Source organism: Oreochromis aureus, linkage group 19 (assembly GCF_013358895.1).
Source record: "Oreochromis aureus strain Israel breed Guangdong linkage group 19, ZZ_aureus, whole genome shotgun sequence".
Lineage (NCBI taxonomy): Eukaryota > Metazoa > Chordata > Actinopteri > Cichliformes > Cichlidae > Oreochromis > Oreochromis aureus.
In genome coordinates, this window is record NC_052960.1 from 15,403,704 (window position 1) to 15,424,058 (window position 20,355).

General features: G+C 38.6%; 1 long non-coding RNA gene across 1 annotated transcript; it reads right to left on the reverse strand.

Moving 5' to 3' along the window:
• Positions 1-6,110: 6,110 nt before the first annotated feature.
• LOC116328231 lies at positions 6,111-20,344 on the reverse strand. The gene is made up of 3 exons (XR_004200071.2): positions 20,317-20,344; positions 20,096-20,235; positions 6,111-6,244 (listed from the first exon to the last, which is right to left on the reverse strand). It is a non-coding gene; the product is annotated as an uncharacterized LOC116328231 (long non-coding RNA).
• Between the last annotated feature and the right edge of the window lie 11 nt (positions 20,345-20,355).

Consider the following 20,355-nt stretch of genomic DNA (forward strand, 5'->3'; position numbering starts at 1 on the left):
CATCAAAACAGACATGCCTATCATCTGTCCTTGTTTTGAAATAAAAACAAACACTGTCACTTTTTAGAATTCTGCTCCCTACAGGCTCTCCACACTTACTTGCTTTGTGGCTCTTGAATGTCACCTGGTGTTCTCCTTTGCACATCTGCAAGAGGACTCTGTCACTTAAACATAAACATGTTTTTTTTGGCACGTCGGGCGAAACATGAATCATCATAAGGTGCTCATAACACAGGATATGGGAGTGTTTCTTATTTGCAAACAGTCTGAAAAGACAAGGTCAATATTAGCTTTAGAAAAACCAAATAATGGTGATACTTAGAAAAGAAATCACAACCAGGTATTGCTACTGTGTGTTCTTACCAGTCAAAATGTTCCTCTATTTAAAAAAAAAAAAAAAAAAAAAAAAAAGCTTTCAGACAGCCTTTAAAAAAATGCAAAAGCACCTTTTCATGTTTACTTTGTTTGTAAAGAGGTTAGTACTGGAAAGCAAGCCCTGTGATAAAACTAGGAAAGCTACATTGTGAAAGTGTGGAATTATGTTTTGAGAAAAAGGCAGTCTGTTTGTGATTATAATTCCAAAGGACAAGATTCTTCAAGTATCAGAAGACTTTGTGACATGATCCTTCCTTGGCTGCTCCCCAAGCTGCTTCTATTTGAAGGGCGTGACCCTGGCTTCTGCAGGGTTGGGCCTCACAACATAAAGTACACACTGCACTCTGAGGAGAAGCCTGGATCTTGAGAAATGAAGAGGGGGAATCTCACTTTAGGCAACAGGGATGAAAATAAGATATACTTTATATAGCTATACTGTACTTACACCGTTATCTTAATGTATAATTCATCTAAAAAAAAGATTTCAGAATCACAAACATTAACTACAGACTGCACTTTGAGGAGAAGCCTGGATCTTGAGAAATGAAGAGGGGGGAATCTCACTTTAGACTTTTTTCATGTACAAATGTTTAATTTAGTGTCAAACTTAAGTCTCAGTATATGGGTATAATAACAATAATAATAATAAAATTATAATACTATTCTACTTACCCTCTTTGAAAGTTTAAACATCATTCTTGTGCTTGTTACACTTTGTCATATTTATATTTGAACTGCAGAAAACCAAAGGGAATTTATTGGAAACACTTGTTACTCTGACTCTTTTGTATACAGGATGTAATATGCCTACTTCAAATCTTCATTTTCCTGGATACCAACGTTTGAAAAAAATCAATAGGGAGCCATCTACTGGGCAAAGTATGTAGTGTTCAGTGCCTTGGCAAAATGAATGAATGAAATCCTAAAACTAAACAAATTTGGTGCACATGCATGAAAATAATTCACATAATCTCGACGTGCTTGTTGTCAGATGTGACATTAACTCTTCCTTGACCAGTTACAGAAAGAAGAGGTACTTTTTAAAAATATAATTATGTAAAAGAAAAATAAAATTAAAAGAAAATAAAAGTACTGTGTAAGTAAAGGCTGTGAATGAAACATTTTACGCAAAAAAAACACTAGATTTTTTTACACTTAGTGTTAAAGATAAAAGTGGTCACTATGATATCTAAGCTATTTCATAATACTGTATATTAGATAACAATTACAAATAATTAATGATTGCATTACTGAGTATTTATTGCAAATACACGAGCTTTATTTGTAATGGCACTTTTCACTGATTGGAAGTTTACTCTAAGAAAACTTGTCATTAAACCACTGTCACTGAAACGACCTTACAGGTGTCATGAATCATAACAGTGATGACACATGTAGGAATTGCTACACAGAGAAAACAGTGTCCCGGGGTCACTTGTCAGTTTCAGAGTGAGCTTGAGATGACAGATATCAGCATCGATGAATTTCCAAACACATGTCAGAAATTCATCACAACGCAGAGAAATGGACATCCAATGTTAATCCTTTTCCTTCCTTTACTTTGGCCTTTTTTCCTCATCTCAGTCATCTTGTCATTTTCGGTCAGCCTGCCCATCTGTCTCTCTGTGTGTCTCACTCTCCTTTTAATGGATCCTGCATTAGCCCCTGGAGTGGTTTCCACTTTTATTTTGGCCAGCAACCATGTCAGTGAGACTCAACTGTGTCTGCCAATGGATGCATCAGGCGACGGGAGTAAAACATGTCAGTCTCCATGGTGACAGGCCTTATGTTCTGCATGCTGATATCCGCTCACGTTTGGTGTAGTAACAGAGCACAGAAATCTGACACTTACATTAAATCTCAATTAAGTTATATTCTGTATTTTGTTGGTTTTATTGTGTCACTTTGCTTCCAGTTTATCTATTTGCTTTCTGCTTCCACTTGGGCTTGTTTTGTTTACTGTTAGTTTTCAGGATTCATGTCTGTGTCTCTTTCCTTCCATTAATTTAGGCGTATCATAAATCTCACCTGTGTTTGACTGTCTCCACCACCTTGTACCAGTGTCTTGTTTTGCAATCAGTCCATGGTGTGCGCGCGCACACACACACACACACACACACACACACACACACACACACACACACACACACACACACACACACACTCTCTCTCTCTCATCAGTTATTTTGTTATATGTATGCCTGTTCAAATGCCTGTTATGACAAATATCTAATGCATTTAGACATGTAGATATGGACAACAGCTGCTGAGGTTCAAACTGAGCATCAGACTGGGGAAGAAAGTTGATCTAAGTAACTATGAATGTGGCGTGGTCTTGATGCCAGACAGACTGGTCTGAGTATTTCAGAAACTGCTGATCTACTGGAATTTTCATGCACAGTCATCTCCGGGGTTTAAAAAGAAAAAGTATCGAGCAAGCGGCAGCTCTCTGGGTGAAAATGGTTTGTTGATGAGGTCAGAGGTCAGAAGGAATGGCCATATTCGTTTGAGCTGAAAGGAAAGCAACAGCTTCTCGAGTAACCACTTCTTGCAACCAAGGTATGCAGAAGAGTATCTCTAAATGCACAACACATCAAATTTTGAAGCAACAGCTGGAGACTACACCAAGGATACAGTTAAACTAAGGATACAGTTTGCACCTCTGACAATAGAAAATTGCGAAAAACATTGCCTGGTCCCATGAGTCTCAGTTTCTGCTACAACATTTAGATGATAGAGTCATAATTTAGCTAGAGCAACACGAACGCATCATCGATCCTGCCTTGTATCAACAGTAAAGGCTGGTAGAGGTGATGTTGTAATGGTGTGGGGGATATTTTCTTGGCAGACTTTGATTCTCTTATCAGCTGAGCAAACCAGACTGACCAGCTTGGAAAGAAAGCTGGACTTTAAGTTTTATGAAGTTTTTCGTGAAACTCAAAGAAAGTTGCTTTCTATTCCAAGCTCCTCGGAGTACCATGACCTGAATGACTGAGAACCTACACAGACATATCTACTTGAGTAATGTTGCTGAGCATGTCCATCTCTTTATGACCCCAGTGCACCCATTTTATGATGGCTGCTTCCAGCACAACGATGATTCGTGTAAAAAATATTTCTTGAACATATCAGATATTTCACTGTACTCAAATGGCGTACACAGTCACAAGATCCCAGTCCAATAGAGGACCTTTGGGAGATGGTGTAATGGGACAACACATTTGCAGCAACTTTGCGATGCTATAATGCCAATATGGACCAACAAAGCAAAAAGGGGATCCAACCTTTCTATAAACATGACTGTGTGTAAAAGATGTGAGTGAATGCAAGTCTCATTGCATATACTATTGTGGTTGACACATGAAGCCTGAATTCATACATTCATACACTAAGGCAGAGGTTCCCAAAGTGTGGGGCCCGCCCCCTAGGGGGGGCGCAGGGCCATTGCAGGGGGGGCGCGGTATGAAAAGAAAAAAAAAAAAAAGAAAGAGCGCTTGGACACTGTGGACAGGCTTTTGACGGGGCTCCCACACAAACGCAAAGCAGGAGATGAAGCATCGCCAAATATGTTTCCAAACCAACCGAACATTTTTCTTGTAAAAAAGGGGGGCCTGGCAAAAAAAGTTTGGGAACCACTGCACTAAGGGGAACCAGTTTTTTGGTTTCACTGGCATGCATTGGGACTATTTTTATGTACCTTGGACGTTTTACTCACCTAGAATGATTTAAAATGTATTGAAAAGTGAGACAATCAGTTGCAACGTACTAAGGTAATTTTGATACACAGAAAACAGACTTACAAATGTGCTAATCTATAATGTGTAAAAAGCACTTTAAGCTTGCCTTGAAATGCATGCCGATCATCACTTTAAGACATGAAAGGTCAGCTGGTTTTGAAAATGTCAATAAATTCAAAGCGTCTTCAAGTGCACCTGCTAAAACTATCAACGACTGTGATTATAGTGGCCCTCATGGGGAGGAGAAAAAGAAGACCAAGGATTAGCTCTGCTGTAGAGGATAGTTTCATTAGAGTTATGGATAAGTTCATTAGAGTTCCTGGCCTCAGACATTGGCAATCGATGGTACCTCAGATTAGAGCTCGGAGCATTTAAGTGGCAGACATCTTGAGTTTTTGTGAGACACAAAAGGAAATAGTCTGCATCTGTGTTTCCATTATTTACCACGGTTGGGAAGGTATAATGAAGTGGGAGCTTTAGCACCTTTCTGCCACACGTAAATGCAAAATATGAACTTGGGACCGGTGTGGTTCAACAATGAACCAAATACATCATGATTTTTCTTCAACCACCACCATGAGGTTAGTACTCAGTTGTACTTTAGGCTACATCCTGTTCTTCTCAGAAACTGATTCTCGTATATATTGTTTCTGCACATTTTTCTTGATGCCATTTTTTATGATCTTGAACAACAATTGATAACAATTTAATTTCTCAAGAGCCAGTGACCAAAAACTAGAGGCTTCAGCCATTGCTCAGCTTGTGTGGCTTTAATATAGACACTATGATAGTTCCAGATATGTCTGGTAGGAGGTTTACTGTAAGCAAGCAACTTTACTTTATGACACTAGCCAACACACTGTGTTTCAGTACAGCCTCACTATATTTTCTACCACCAAGAACTGCAAGGGGTATTGTAGGCTGCTTTAATCTACACAGGGAGCAGTGTGTTTGTCCTGCATTGCTTTTGCTGATGGTTGGTCATTAGTGGACATTTTTGCTTTGGTAATCTTCTAATGTATCGGTGCTCTCTTTGGCAGTCACTTCAATTTTGAGAAAATTATCTCTCGATCCCCAATTTGCATCACAAGCAGGTGCACCAAATGTCATTGACTGTTTTTTGTCTTGATGCAGCTTTTGATAGCACATGTGACACATGAGGGACTGATGTGACTGATAAACTGAGGGGATCATGTTTTAATAGATAACATCATGTTACATTAAACAAGACGCTGAAAAATATAAACCATAAACTCGTCAGGTCACGGAGCAAATTATCAGCAGTGTCATCTTCCTATTGTCTCCTGTATAATATGTACCACCGGCTGCTGGCGAGTAGAAAGAACACATTTATCCTTCATCTGTTAACAATGTGTGAAGTGTTTCCTGTTCGTTCTACTTTAATTTAAAGTGTGAAAAATCAAATATAACTCAAGAAATATATTTTTTTAACTATTTAAGTATTAAAAAAAAAAAAAAAAAGATCACAAGACTATTTGAAAAGATTTTAATTAATTTGCATATGATTTTGAGCAAACAATGCAAGTGTGAAAACGTGACACCCTTAACATTTCACTTAACTAATTTAAGAATGCTTTGATTTCTTAATGACAATTCATTGGGTCATTAAAGTAGTTTAAAGAAAGTATAGCAAATACAGACAGACTAAAAAAAATCGAATTAAAAATAATCAAATTGCTAGTAAAAAAAAAAAACCCTCCTGATGTCCGTAAATACAGTGGAAAAAAGGTTCTTAAAGTTGTAAAGCAATATGTCAGGTAAAGTACTTCATGTTTGTACTTGAACTTGAGTAAATGTGTTGATCTACTTTCCAACAGTTCCAGCAAACACATGGAGCAACACAACGAGAACACAGAGTGCGGTGGGTCAGGTTTTCACCACTGCAACACACTGTCACACATCGGGGGCAGTAGTGGTTGGTGATGAACTGTCTGGGGAGGTGAAGGTAACAAAGCCTGGTTGTGTCCTCTAACTGTGTCGCTGATCCATTTCTGGTACTGGGACACACGAGTGAACACTGAAGGAAATGCATCACACGCACTGACACTCAGAACTCCACTCTGGAGCCAGACTGATCCACTTTTGGTCATGAGTGGTGCTCCATAAGTAAACTGTGGAAAGACATTGATGAAAGTTATTAGGACAGACTCTTAGAGGTTGACCATCAACAACATCCACCAACTAAACAATGATTTATGTTGGGTAATGCTTGCTCGTCACAGTACCACACACAGTCAGTTAATATCACTTTGTCCAGTTAGGAAACATGAACCACTGTGTTGTAAAGGCTCACCTTTCAGCACATTCACTTCACCAGATGCACCTTGTTTCTTTTCCTCACCTTTTTTTGGGGTGGTGCTTGGCCTTAATTGCACTCACCTGTCACTCGTTATATAAGGACTGCACTCACCTACCCCTCACTCTTTCTTCACTCCCACATGGGGCGGCAGCTGAGGTGAGTTTCTCTTTGAGTCTCCTGAGTTTAGTGATGGGTAGATGAGACCTCGTGAAGCGTTTCAGCACATTCCCCAAACTGTATCGACACTGTGTCGACACAGTTTTGCTCCATACTGACACCTGCTGGACCTTAAATATCATTGCAGGCAACTTACTTGAGACTCACAACAGACACTGATTCAATGACCTAGTCATACTTGTACACTGTAAGGTATTGTACTTTCCATGGAATCATTTTATATCTTTTACATTGCAAATATTGTAGACATCTTTAAAATATATTGTGAATGACATTAAGTGAAAATTAAAATGAAAGTATTGTGAATGTAATATTACCCATTTGACTCAGTTTATTATAAATTTCTATTCAGAAAAATAGGTTTATCCAATGTTTTTGCATTCAGTCTATTGCGTTTTTTTTTTGACACCATTTCCCCAGCTTTGGAAAACTCACAGGCACAGATGAAGCTGGGGTACACAAAAGCTGTAAAGCCAGGTGGAAAAGGTTCTGATAAGATGTCTTCCTATTCCCCCAGTACGTTAAAGGATCCTCTGATCTTGGAATGTTTCTCTCCGACACTCTCCACAATACTAAGGGGTTGGCAGTCCTTTATAATAAAATTCAGGACTGCCTGGTCCAGAGCAGTCTTCCTAGATGCTTGATTTGAAAATAATAAAACACATATTAATAAAAAAAATGATGATAAAGCTGTTCAGTGTCTATATAGGCCTACCAGTGTTCATTCTCGGTGAGTTTGTCTCCTCATTTTCATGTTTGGCTCTGTAATGCCTAAACACGGAGGAGGTGCTTTTGTTTGTGTAAGAAAGCAGAACAGATGCGACATTTGACCTGCATAAAATGAAATAAAAATTTACACTTCAAGTCACATTGCTGTTTTTCCTATTCTGATAGATTACACTGAAACAAAGACAAACTATTACCTTATTTGCAGTTAAAGGATCAAAATGATCCCACACAGCAGAAACATTTCTTTTTCTTTCAGGCTCCATTTTATTATAGAGAGATGTGTATTTTTTTTTTTTTTTTTTTTTTTTAATCTTTGCGAGAGTAATTTTGTGGGGTTTTTTTGGTGGCGACTCATTCCGTTGGCAGATGCGGATGCGGTACCTTTTAAACACAGTTTGGTGCGTTGGCAATGAGCGATACAGCAGCTGTATCGATCACGTGACTTTTTCTTAAAGCGACGCACGCACCGATACAGGCATCGCTAGGTGAGCTTGATACATGCGTCGGTGCCTCAGTGTTGCAGGACCCATCACTACCTGAGTTCATGTATTATTTTGAGTTACTTAAATCATACTTTATTTCCTTTCAGAGATAGCAGTCCATGTGTCTTTCCTTTCTTTACCTGGAAGATGTTGTAAATGATCTGCTGGTAAATGCAGACAACGATCGTACTTCAGTTTTATTACTGCTGGATCTAAGTGCTGCGTTTGACACTGTGGATCACTGCATTTTATTGGATAGGCTTGAACATTTTATTGGAATTACAGGAAATGTTTTATCGTGGCTGAGATCTTACCTGTCTGGGAGGTCTCAGACTGTTAGTTTTAAAAATGATCTCTCCGAGACCTGTGCAGTGAGGCACGGGGTCCCTCAGGGCTCTGTACTTGGACCATTGCTGTTTTCTATGTACCTGCTGCCTCTTGGTGTTTTTTTTACGTTCTTTTAATGTAACCTTTCATTGTTACGCTGATGACCTGCAGCTTTGTTCCTTTAACCATTGGAAATTGTGCTGAAGTCTCTAAACTAGAATCTTGTCTATCTGCAATTAAGGGCTGGTTATCGGATAATTTCTCGCTCCTAAATACTGATAAAACAGAGTTGATGGTCATTGGGCCACACAGATTTCAGCACGTGTCTCAAAATTTCATCTTGAGAATTGATGACAGTGTCATAAATTGCAGGGACAAGGTAAAAAACTTGGGTGTCTGGTTCGACATGGTGTTCTCTTTCGAGTATCATTTAAAAGAGATAACAAAGACTGCCTTTTATCATTTGAGGAACCAGAATCAGACAAGTCTTGTCAAGCGACACTGCAGAGGTTCTTATCCATGCATTTGTCTTCACGTATTGATTATTGTAACGCTCTTCTTTCTGGGCTACCAAAGAAAAGTTTTAGAGGTTTACAGATGGTGCAAAATGCAGCTGCTCGCATTTTAACAAGGACTGGGAAATTTAAGCACATTACCCCTGTACTGAACTCTCTGCATTGGCTACCTTGTCAGGTTCGAGCAGATTTTAAGGTCCTGCTGCTCACCTACAAGGCTTTAAACGGATTGGCACCTACATACCTCTCTGACCTTTTACATCTTTATGTTCCATCCTGTACTCTCCGATCTCAGGACTCTGGCCTTCTAAAGGTTCCTAGAGCCAGAAAAAAGACAATTGGAGAGCGTGCTTTTTCTTTTCGTGCCCCGTTTCTGTGGAACAACATCCCTCAAGATATTCAGCAGGCATGCTCTGTGGAGGTTTTCAAAACTAAGCTGAAGACACGTTTGTTCACCCTCTTACATGTCTTAATTCTATTGCTTTTAGTTTTTCAATTTTTACTGTTTTTAACTTGTATTGTGTCTTTTACCTGTATTGCTATGTATCGCTTTTATTTTACTTATCTTTTTAGTTTTAAATAGTTGTACAGCACTTTGTTTGAAAGCGCTTTATAAATGAAGTTATTTTTATTATTCAATAAAACGACAACCTGTAAATTGACTGCTTATTAGGGCCCGAGCACAAAAGTGCGAAGGCCCTATTGTATCTGCTCTGTTTCTTATTATTATTATTATTATTATTATTATTATTATTATTATTATTATTATTTCGGCAAATGAATCGGCCTTTTGAGGGCCTAAACATGCTCAAAAACTCATGAAATTTTGCACACGCGTCAGGTCTGGTGAAAATTTACGTATTTTAATGTCCGTGAGACATGTCCAGGGAAAATTGGCTCAGTAGCGCCACCTAGAAAAATGAGAACGCGCGAGCCCCGAGATGGGTATGACCTACATGTATAAAACTCGGAACACATATCTAACGTTCGGAGACGCACAAAAAGTCTATTATGGCCATGTCCTAAACCCAACAGGAAGTCCGCCATTTGGAAGTGAAGGTGACATTTTGGCTCTAATTTTGCCATTTCCATGCCTCGAACTTTTTCGAACTCCTCATTGGAATTTCATTGTACAAGCTTCATATTTGGTCAGTGTCAACTACACACCTGGGCCATGTTAAATTGCGGAGCTTTTGAGTTTTCGGGATACGGTGAGGCCGTGGCGCCACGGCGAATTTCGATGACTCGCCATGAAAATCTTATTGCCTCTCGTTCTGTCATACATTGTCCGACCTTGACCAAAGTGGACACATATGATAAGGCTCCACCCCTGAACATATTTCAACTGCCATATTTGACATCAGGGACAGCGCCACCTAGTGGGAACAGGAAATGTCATGTTTTACACTTTGGGGTACAGTATTGTAATGGGTGACATCTGCAGCCTCAAATTTCTCCAGGAAAGCCTTAAGGAGTTGGTCTTGGGTTACAGAGAAAACTGTGAGTTTTCGCTGAAGGGTGTGACCCCACACTGTAAAATATAACTTGTTGTTTCAACTTAAAAATATGAGGTAAAGGGCTGCCTTAAAATTTTAAGTTAAGTCAAGAAATAGAGTTTGTTCTTATAACACAACCAATTGTTATCTTAATGAAAAATCACATGTTGTCTAAACTTTCATCTTAGTTTAGTTGACTGAGATTTGTTAGTCAGTTCAACTCCTTTAATTGTCATTTTTACTTGGGAAAACCCTTTCAGCTAAATTAAAATAATCTATTGTTTAAACTCTTGTCCTAGTTCAGTTGACTTGGGTTTTTTAGTTAATTCAAATACTTTAGTAGTTCTTTTAACTTAGGAATCTATTTTAGCTTAACTAACATAATCTGTTGGCTAAGTTGATTTAAGTTTATTAATTACCTGAGCTCCTTAAGGTAGCTGAGTGAACTTGTAAATCAGTTTCATTTTAATTATCAGAGTTGATTGACTGGATGTAAAGAAAAATGTGTATTAAACATCTTAAGTTTTGTTTTGTTTTTTAGCTTTCTAACATCCATTTCAGCAAAACTACCTGTTAGGTTCATCTTAGAGCTCAGGTTTAAATACCTACATTCCTTTAAATTAATTTTCTGTTGTTTACAGAAAAAAAAATAAAACCCCACAGATTCCATTAAAGTCTATCTGATCATTTCATACAGAAAGTTTGTTTTAAGAACATGACAAGACAATTACTCATGAGCACCCAACATTCACCATTTATTGTGCCATCTTAGTCATCTGAGAAACAGAAAAATCAGTGACGTAGCTCATCAGGCTCACAATCCATCAAAACTCAAAGGCTGCTCCTGTGAAACAATAAATTTGAACTTGGTCTTGAGCCCAGTTTGGGTGAAGATTAAATTCTGACCAATACTCTAGGAGCAGTAGTGATTCTTGTGAAGTAACAACATAAAGTCTGCATTAATGTAATGTATCAACGGGACACTTGCTATTTTAGAAAAGTTATTCTTTACATTTACAAAATTTTTAAACTTCATTGTGCTCAGTCACACCTGTTAGCATAAAACTTGAAATATTAAAATAGTACAAAACCTTTGATAAGTGACAGTAAAGATCAGTTTATAACAAGTAAGACATCAAACTCTTGTATTTGTCTTCGTTTACAATTGCAACAAATTCCACAGAACCAATATCTCTGAAAATGAGTGCATGCTTCTGAAACATTTGATAATATGGATATTTCAGAAACATCAGTTTGAGTCTGCTCAATTGCAAAACAAAGGAAAAACTACTGACTTGCATGAGATAAGCATCTGCAAAGTCCACCATTATATTGTTGTTCACATAAGTTTCTTAAACCATGAACAAATGAGTAATTGTCTAATCTGGAATATAAAGTGTAGTCATTTAGTGACATACAAAAGTGAGAATGAGAACTTGCAAGAATAAAAAAACAAACAGTAAAATAAAAACTGTCCTTAACACTAAGGAACATACAATTACAGTTCTGCATGGCTTTCTGCAAGAGTCTGTTTCTTAGACCATGCACTAGTGAGATGCACTGCCTTCCACCAATGTTCATTAGGATGTTCTGAATGACTTCAAAGATGTCCTTAAGTTCCTTTGGATAGTCTCTGTTGAGGGCAAAAGAAGGCCCATCAGCATGGAAATGGCACTTGAGACATCCCTCAGATTAGACAGGATTACTGCCGCCTCAAGGACAACCAACACATCGATGATGTCTTCTTCTTTCACCATCGCAATGCCAACTTTCATCCTCTTAGAAAACGTGTCTTCAATACCTGTCGGCTATAAAAGGGTTCAAAGACAAAAAAAAAAAAAAAAAAATTACACAATTACAATTACACAATATCCCTTGTGCTTAAGAATTCATGTCTTTCCAAAGAAGAGCCATACTGATGCTTTTGGATGATGGTGATTGGCTTTGGGTAACACTTATTAGTTGTTAAAGTTTTTCAGAATGAGATATGCACCCCATGTTACAAATCCATTTCTTGCTTTAAACAAAGACCATGTTCATAAATAACTGAGCATGTCTTCAATTGCAGAATTCAAACAAAATTTTCAATTTAAATGGTAAATGGCTCAGTATTTGTATAGCGCTTTACTAGTCCCCTAAGGACTCAAAGCGCTTTACATTCAGTCATTCACACACATGGGTGGATGACTGAATCGTGACTCAAGAGTTGACAGTTCGTCTTATAATTGGAAGGTTGCGGTTCGAGCCCCGGCTCCGACAGTTTCAGTCGTTGTGTCCTTGGGCAAGACACTTCACCTGTTGCCTACTGGTGGTGGCCAGAGGGCCCGGTGGTGCCAATGTCTGGCAGCCTCGCCTCTGTCAGTGCGCCCAGGGCGGCTGTGGCTACAATGTAGCTTGCCATCACCAGTGTGTGAATTTAAATCTAGTTATGCTAAATATTAGCTGTGCTCTAAACCAAATCTGGCTGAGAATACATGAAATGTGCAAACTGCAGCTACACTACAGGATCAGATTGTGGCTCCATAGACAATGCTTCTTTAATCAGTTTATTGATTAAAGTTTATTTTTTCCCCTATATTAACAGCATGAAAAAGAGCATATAGACGTGGCTGAACAGGTTGCATAATTGGCACTGAATATCAACATCCACCTTTACCCAGCTGCCCAGTGACTCTCGGCCAGTAACCTTTAATTGCTTACCCAGTCTACACAGTCTCTTTTCCAGGGTCCAGGACATTTCACCAAAGTATTGCCCCCCACAGCTGTAGCAGCCACTGCAGCCCCTTAAATATCCTAATATCTCTGCCATTACAATATACAATGTGAGAAATCAAACGTAAAGCTGAAGTGAACAGTACAGCAGCGAAATGTCAAAGACCCTGGTGAAGACATGAATAAACACAAGACACTAATAATATCAATGCTAGCTTGCCAGTTAGTTTCTCTGAAACCCAGACCAAATCCAGTGTCAAAGATCTTGTAATAATACATTTGGTGAGGAAAAAGTACACATGTTATCATGTGGCATCTGTTGTTTCATAGATGCCACATGTTTCATTTAAAATCCACTGTGGTGCTGTCATTATTAAATTTACTAAAAGAAACAATGCTAACCTTCACAGTCTTGAAAGTGTGTGAGGGCTCTTCCTTTAGAAAATGAGGTCCTCTGTCCTCTTCCTTTGTGTAGGGCTCTGGTCAAAGAAGTCAAAAAGAAAACAAAAACACTTTTTAAACAGTGTTTATGAAGCATGTAGACAGCTCCAAATTCACAGCTTTTTGATACATAATTCCATCAATATATGATTATCATTGGAGATTTTGAATCAGGCTTATCAGGACATTCAAGTAGAATATGATATCCAACCTACCACCAATATACACAGATTCTGTAAAAGTTACCACACTAAATGTCCAGTTGTGAAATATGATGACAGACTTTACTTATCAGCTTTCTTTCAATGAGTTCATCAGTTGAACTGGATAACCTAAAACTTAAACAAAGGATTAGATTTCGCAGTTGAACACTTACATCATCACCGAAGCATCTTATGAGCCTAGTTAGCCCTCCTATGCCGCTCTTGATTTTGTACAGCTCCACGAACCTCTCCATAATGGTCAAGCACAGCAAAAGGAACCCTTTCAGGTCAACAGATGTAAGACGGGCAAATTCTGCTTCAACCTGAGCAATAGAAGAAGAGGGGTGGAGAGTACAGGCAGAATAAAAAAAGATTCTTTGAGACCCAAATTTAAGCAAACAGTCATCTGAGGCCCATTAGAGAAAACACAAACACACAAAAGCAAACAAACAAAAGATGCACTTTACCTGCCGTTCAGCAAACAAGGAAGTTCAGAGAACAATAAGCTCTGTCTTGAAATCTTTTAAAGTAGAATGACTGTGAAAATGACTTATGTGATGTAAAACTTTAGTAAACGTGCGATTAAAAGAACACTGAGTAAAAGGACAAGTAACAATTTCCTTATTCCTCAGATGTTTATCTTGATGAGCAATACTGTTTTAGTCCAACTGCCTCATTAAAGTTACACAACAGGCTTTTTACATTAAAGCCAGCAAGTCCATTACATACTCCCTTTTAGATCTGAAATACTGTGCACATTCTGTGTATATGTAGTGGACAGCAATTTACCCAAAAGAGTGCAAAGTTTGCAAGTCCACCTCATTTAAATGACAAAGTCAGATGTGATCATCTAGACCTGTGAAAATAAATTAATGACAAACTTGCAGTTATGGATGTTATTACAACCACAAGAACCTAAACAGTCTGCTCCATTGCTTTTGTTAATGAATCATTTGTTGGTAACACGTCTGAATATTTAGTTTATGCCACCTGCATGTGATCATCAATAGTGCCATATTACTTCTAAGAAGTACCCTGACACTACAATCTTTATATCATTTGTTCTACAGAGCTATTAAATTACAATATAATCTGTGGTGTTTCCAGTATGACAAAATGCACAAATTGTAACTTACCATTTGACTCCACTGACAAAAATAAATCCCCAGCATCAAGTTTGGCTTCACAGACCTAAAATAAGTAAAATAAAAATATATGTTATAATTATATTGTTTTCGCCATTTATTCATGTTTGCTAATTTTCTGACATATAAACAATGTTAGTTTTGTTACAATACAGAGAATGCAGTTTAATTAAAAGGTAAATTATGCAAAAAAAAAAAAAAACTTCTGCAGTATACCATGCCAAAAATCAGTGTCTCTGATGCCAATTATTTTATCACTACAGCTCTTTTAGTATGGAAACTCACACAAACTAGTCATACTGATCACAAGAGTTCAAAAATAAGTCAAAATAGTGAGCTGTTGTTAAGCATAAAGCATTTCAGGGTAACAAATAACTGCACAATAGAATTAAAGCAAAAACTAAACACACTGGAGGACTATCTGATAAAAACTAATATAATGCTGGTTTGTAGACCATATTTTGTCTCAGTCCTCAGTGCACTCTTGCAGCTTAGCATGCAGCAGTTAATAACAACTTAAGTGATTACATAGGGGTAAACAGATGACAACAAGCATCCGAGTCCTGCCAAAAGTTCTTTTGAACCCAGTCAGTTATTGGAAATATTGCCAAAATGAACTTCCACCAAAATACAACAGCCTGTGAACTTGAAAGAAATTTACAAGTACAGAGACAATATGAAATAAGCTTTATTAATTAGCTGAGTTAGCTTGCTAATATCGCAACAGTGGTTGAGTGCACAACCTTAAAGCTAGCGGCACAATACTTGTGATTTGGTCAGTGCCACATTAAACCCATAAAAAAGGCCATATGTCAGTTTATTAGCTCAAGTTTGGTCATGACATACAAGCTGGACCTTGTCCGCTAAAGCTACATTAGCTAAAGCAAACATTTCGGTAAAAGAGAAAACACACATCATGCCATAGATTCAAAACATGTTCCAACTTTTGTAGCTCTCTTTCCTTATAGTTATAACCAATGTTACTCACCTTGAAAGCATATTCCAAAGAAGACGATTAGAAAACGTCCAAGTAAAGTGAGCATGTCGTTAACCGCCAATTCTCCATGATGCACCTCGGTAGCAGTCACGTGAGGCAGTTTTGAATCCTGCTGTGCTCAACTTACCCACATTGTCAAGTTCACATAAGTTGCTGATTTAGCTGGACATGAGTTTTCAAGTTAGCTTTTTTGGTGTAATTGGGACGTTTTTAACTTGTAATTCTATGTTATAACAACAACTTCAGTCATCTATCGTCAAACTGATATAGAATAATATGTTGAAATAACAAACATCTAGAATTACATTTTACAGTGCAGCAGCATGGCGAACATTGAGGTCTCGCCATGAAGAAACAAATTAGTGTAACTCAATGAAATCCAATGTGATCAGTACCAGATTTTACAGGGATGATGTCAGACCCGCCCTGAACAGATTGATATGCCCATTGTCAGGAATACGTAGAGCGCCACCTAGTGGCACCAGGAAATGTCATGTCTTTCATTTTGTTGTACTGATTTTCACAGGTTCATCGTGGCCACCTCAAAAGCGGTGAATATCACCATCAGTCCCTCTTGATGCTTCAGTGAGAAAATTGTGACTATAAACTGAACGGCGCACCCTGGTGGCAACGCAGTTCACCATGAAAGATGAAGTGGCTTTTGAGGGGCTTGAAAAGTTTAAAAAGTCTTGAAATTTGGCGCACACCTCTAATGTGATGAGGATTTCTTTTATATGTTCATTTTCCTTGAATAGCGCAAAATGGCTCCACAGCGCCCCTACAAAATTTCAAAACAACAGCCCCTGCTCTGTGTTTTATGTATGAGTTTGAAACCTGGCAAGCTTATTGGAGATATCAAGATGTACAAAAAGTCTCTTGGAGCAATATCCCAAATCCAACAGGAAGTCAGCCATTTTAAAATTAAGGTGTAAATTTGGCGACATTTTCCCTCTTTTCAGGCCTCATACTTTGACGAACTCCTCCAAGGGATTTCATTAGATTTACGCGATCTCCTGTGTGTGGAATCTAAAGACCTTTGTGATGTTAAATTGCGAAGCTTTTTACGTTCAGGGAAACGGGTGGTCATGGCGGCACGTGGAGTTTCAATCACTTGCCAAAAGCAGTAACCTGCTGTCGCTCAAAAACACAATGTCCAATCTCTCCCAAAGGTCGCAGGCGTGATAAGACTCGAGCTCGGAAATGTTTGTTATGCCATTTGTCAGTAATGGTTAGAGCGCCACCTAGTGGGACGACTATAATAATGGTTGAATGAGATGAAATTTTAGCTGGTGGTTAAATGCATGAATTCCATCAATGTGACATCAGATCAGAAGCGCTGGTTTTAGGTGTTGGGCTTGGCTCGACGCGCCGGGGGTGCGAGGGCCCTCATATCGCTGCTTGCAGCTTTAATTCTCATTGTAATCGGATGAGCCCATGATGATGACTACTTAAACCGTGAACCAACCTTCCTCCAAAACACACTGTAAATCCATTTCAGCTGCTTTGGAGCCCAAAGGGAATGTTTTCACACAGGCCTTCTCTCTCTCCTTCTCCCTCCTGACTGATTTTCATCTAGTTCAGAGGTTCCCAAAGTGTGGGGCGTGGTATGAAAGGGAAAAAAAAGAGCGCTTGGACACTGTGGACAAGTTTTTGACGGGGCTCCCACACAAACGCAAAGCAGGAGATGAAGCATCGCCAAATATGTTTCCAAACCAACTTCCTTCCAAGCCAAAGACTAGAAAATATGGTGAAGCATATCTTCCCTTTGGCTTCACCTGCACAAGTGCCAAGGTAGGTCTCCCCTGCAAAATTAGTTTCCCTGCTTCGGGAGGAGCGCTGGGCTCTCCAAATCACGGACAAACCGTATCCAACATTCTTGATTTTTAGTTCACAAACACTACTTGTAATAACTAACTACTCCTGACATCTTGGACATGTTAGCTCTTTATGCAGTAAAGTTACAGTGGGATACAAATAATATCAGGCTGATCGTGCCGTAATTTGTTCCCCCGGTTCAAATCACGGACAAACAGTATCCCACAGCTGTTTGTGTTTAAACCCATTTTGCACAGACATTTTTTTGAAAAATGTATTGACAGCAATGTTGAATATTATTACACAGGAAAAAAAAACAACTACACGTAAAATAATTACACCGTGACGCCTCTGCCTTTCTAAATGGAGGGACAGTAACTGCGTGTATATGTAAGCGTGTAAAACCTGAAGATAGTCAGATTAACAGTATTTTGTCTCTATCTGCCATTCTGCAATTCATCTCATGTAAACAATAACGTGGCGTACAGCATGACGTGAAAAGAGGCACATACCTTTGACGTTGCGTGACGAACTCTGTATTCCTCGTCCACACATAAACGCAAACAAGGAGGTTTTAAATAATCTCCGTTTTCGGTGAATCGCGACGCCGTTTACGTGTTGACGAAAAGCCCAAACGCATAAACAGCTGAGTTTTCAAAAATACCCGTGTAGGTGTGGACTTAGCGTAAAAGAGTTAGTAGTATATTTTATTACTACCTGTAATTTATTGCCGTTTACTTGTATTTGCTTAATCATTTACTAAATGTTTGAGGTGTGAAATAAACCACAATGGAGCGAAATATGGGTGTGTGTTTGGAGGATGTTTGTGGGGGGGCGCGAACATTTTTCTTGTAAAAAAAAAAAAAAAAAAAAGGGGGGCCTGCCAAAAATAGTTTGGGAACCACTGATCTAGTTTAACTTTTTGTTAACATCCTTGTCACGGCTGGCTACATGAGACGTAACCTGCTTTCTAAGGAAAACCAACTCCTCCAGGATGACACATCCGTCACAAGGTTTGCTGTGTCTCCAGCACAGTCCAGAGTTGTTGGAGATAACATGAAATGGGCAGTTACACAAGAAGAGCTGCACAGGGCTGTATTCTGTTCTCTAACAAACCACTGAGGCCTCCACAGAGCAGGTGTAGGTGACTAATTTACGCACAAGTGAACTCTATCTAATTAGGTGACTTCTGAAAGCAATTGACTGCACTTCATTTTATTTAGAGGTATCAGAATAGGGTCCTGAATACAAAGGCATGTCACACTTTTCAGATTTCCATTTGTTTAATATTATGAAAACCCTGTATCATTTTCATACCACCTCACAATTATGTGCTACTTTGTGTTGGTCTATGACAGAAAAAACATTTAAGTTTGTGGTTTTAAGGTTTCAAAATGCGTAAAAGTTCAACTTTTGATCCCAAACCAGATGTGGAGGTCATTTCTGAGACTCGTAGAACTTAATTTTTCATTTAGCCTATTGTTTGCTGGGTTGTTATTTCTTCAGACCTCTGTTTGAATTATGATTATGTCCTTCATTTTTTCTGTAAGGCTAAAACTCAGTATTTTCTTTAGATTTTAATTTCTTTAGAATCTTTTGATTTCTTTAAACTCATTGTGCAAAAGTCATTCTAGTAACAATGATCAATTAACAATCTGCATTTTCCTCCTAAGCTCGCAGCGCTGGAGCAACACATCCAACATGAGTAAATTAAAGTTCATTCTCGTGATTTGCATCACCCCTCTAAGCAGAAGGTGATCTTCCTCTTTCAGGTTTGGCAGTAAGTTATGTTCTGTTTGAGTAACTAGGAAAAACTGGTGAAACTCTCCTCAAGTCTCTGCTATTCAAACCTTACAGATGTTCACTCATAACGAACTCTAGACACAGTCTCTCATCTGCAGAGTCTCTCGTCTGCAGAGTGGTCTTCTTTACAAAATTGTTAACTGTGGACTCAGCAATCGCTTAAAACTCATTTGTTTAGAAATCAGCAGGGTCATGCTTTAAACTGACTGAGCAGAGTATTTCCCAAAGGCACTGAACTGCAGTAACCATCGACTAAGAGCTTTCAAGTTTTTTGCTAGCAAGTTATGAATTAGTGAAACATGTCACGTTTAACTGCATAGTTCAACTGAATTCCACAATGACCTTTTCAGTTAGGTATCAGTTTACCACAGCTTCAGCTGCTTTTATGTCATTGTTTAATGTGGAACACCATGTTTCTCATAGGGCCATTTATACAAAAGTAATTCAGCCCAGTATAATGAGACTTTACATAAAAAAAACAAACAAGTTCTGTCGTCTATCAGCAGCCCGGTGCCATCATGGCTCTTACCTCTTTCATTCTCAGCCTTCACTGCTCTTTGTTCTCTGTCAGTCATCATGGGCCCTGAGCCTTAACCCAAGCTCTGCTTCTCTCCTGGCCTCTGCCATCTCTCAGCCCTTTCACTGTCTTTTCACCAATAAATCATGTTTATCCTGTCTAATGATCTGTCCTTATTGAAATGCAGTCTATGCATACTTTTACACATAAAGCCTGCTTTAGCTGCTCCCTTATTAACACAAGAGGTTGTCACAACAGACAGCTCCACATATTTTTTTTAATAAAAAATAAAGGTTGTAGTCACCAAGCATGAATCCTTGTCTCCAGCACAGATCATGTTCTCTGTGATCTTGGGATAGCTCCCTTGAAAGATGCCTTTGCACTCATTGTTTCCCACGATTGGTACTTTGGCCTCCTGCAGGGTTTTGGTGAATGTACCATCACCTAATTGGAGAGAATTTAAATATTAGGCCCCAGAAACACCAACACAATGCTGTAACCGAAAATAAATGTTTTACAACTTACTATTATAACCCAAACCAATGACCCAGCTACTGCTCTCAT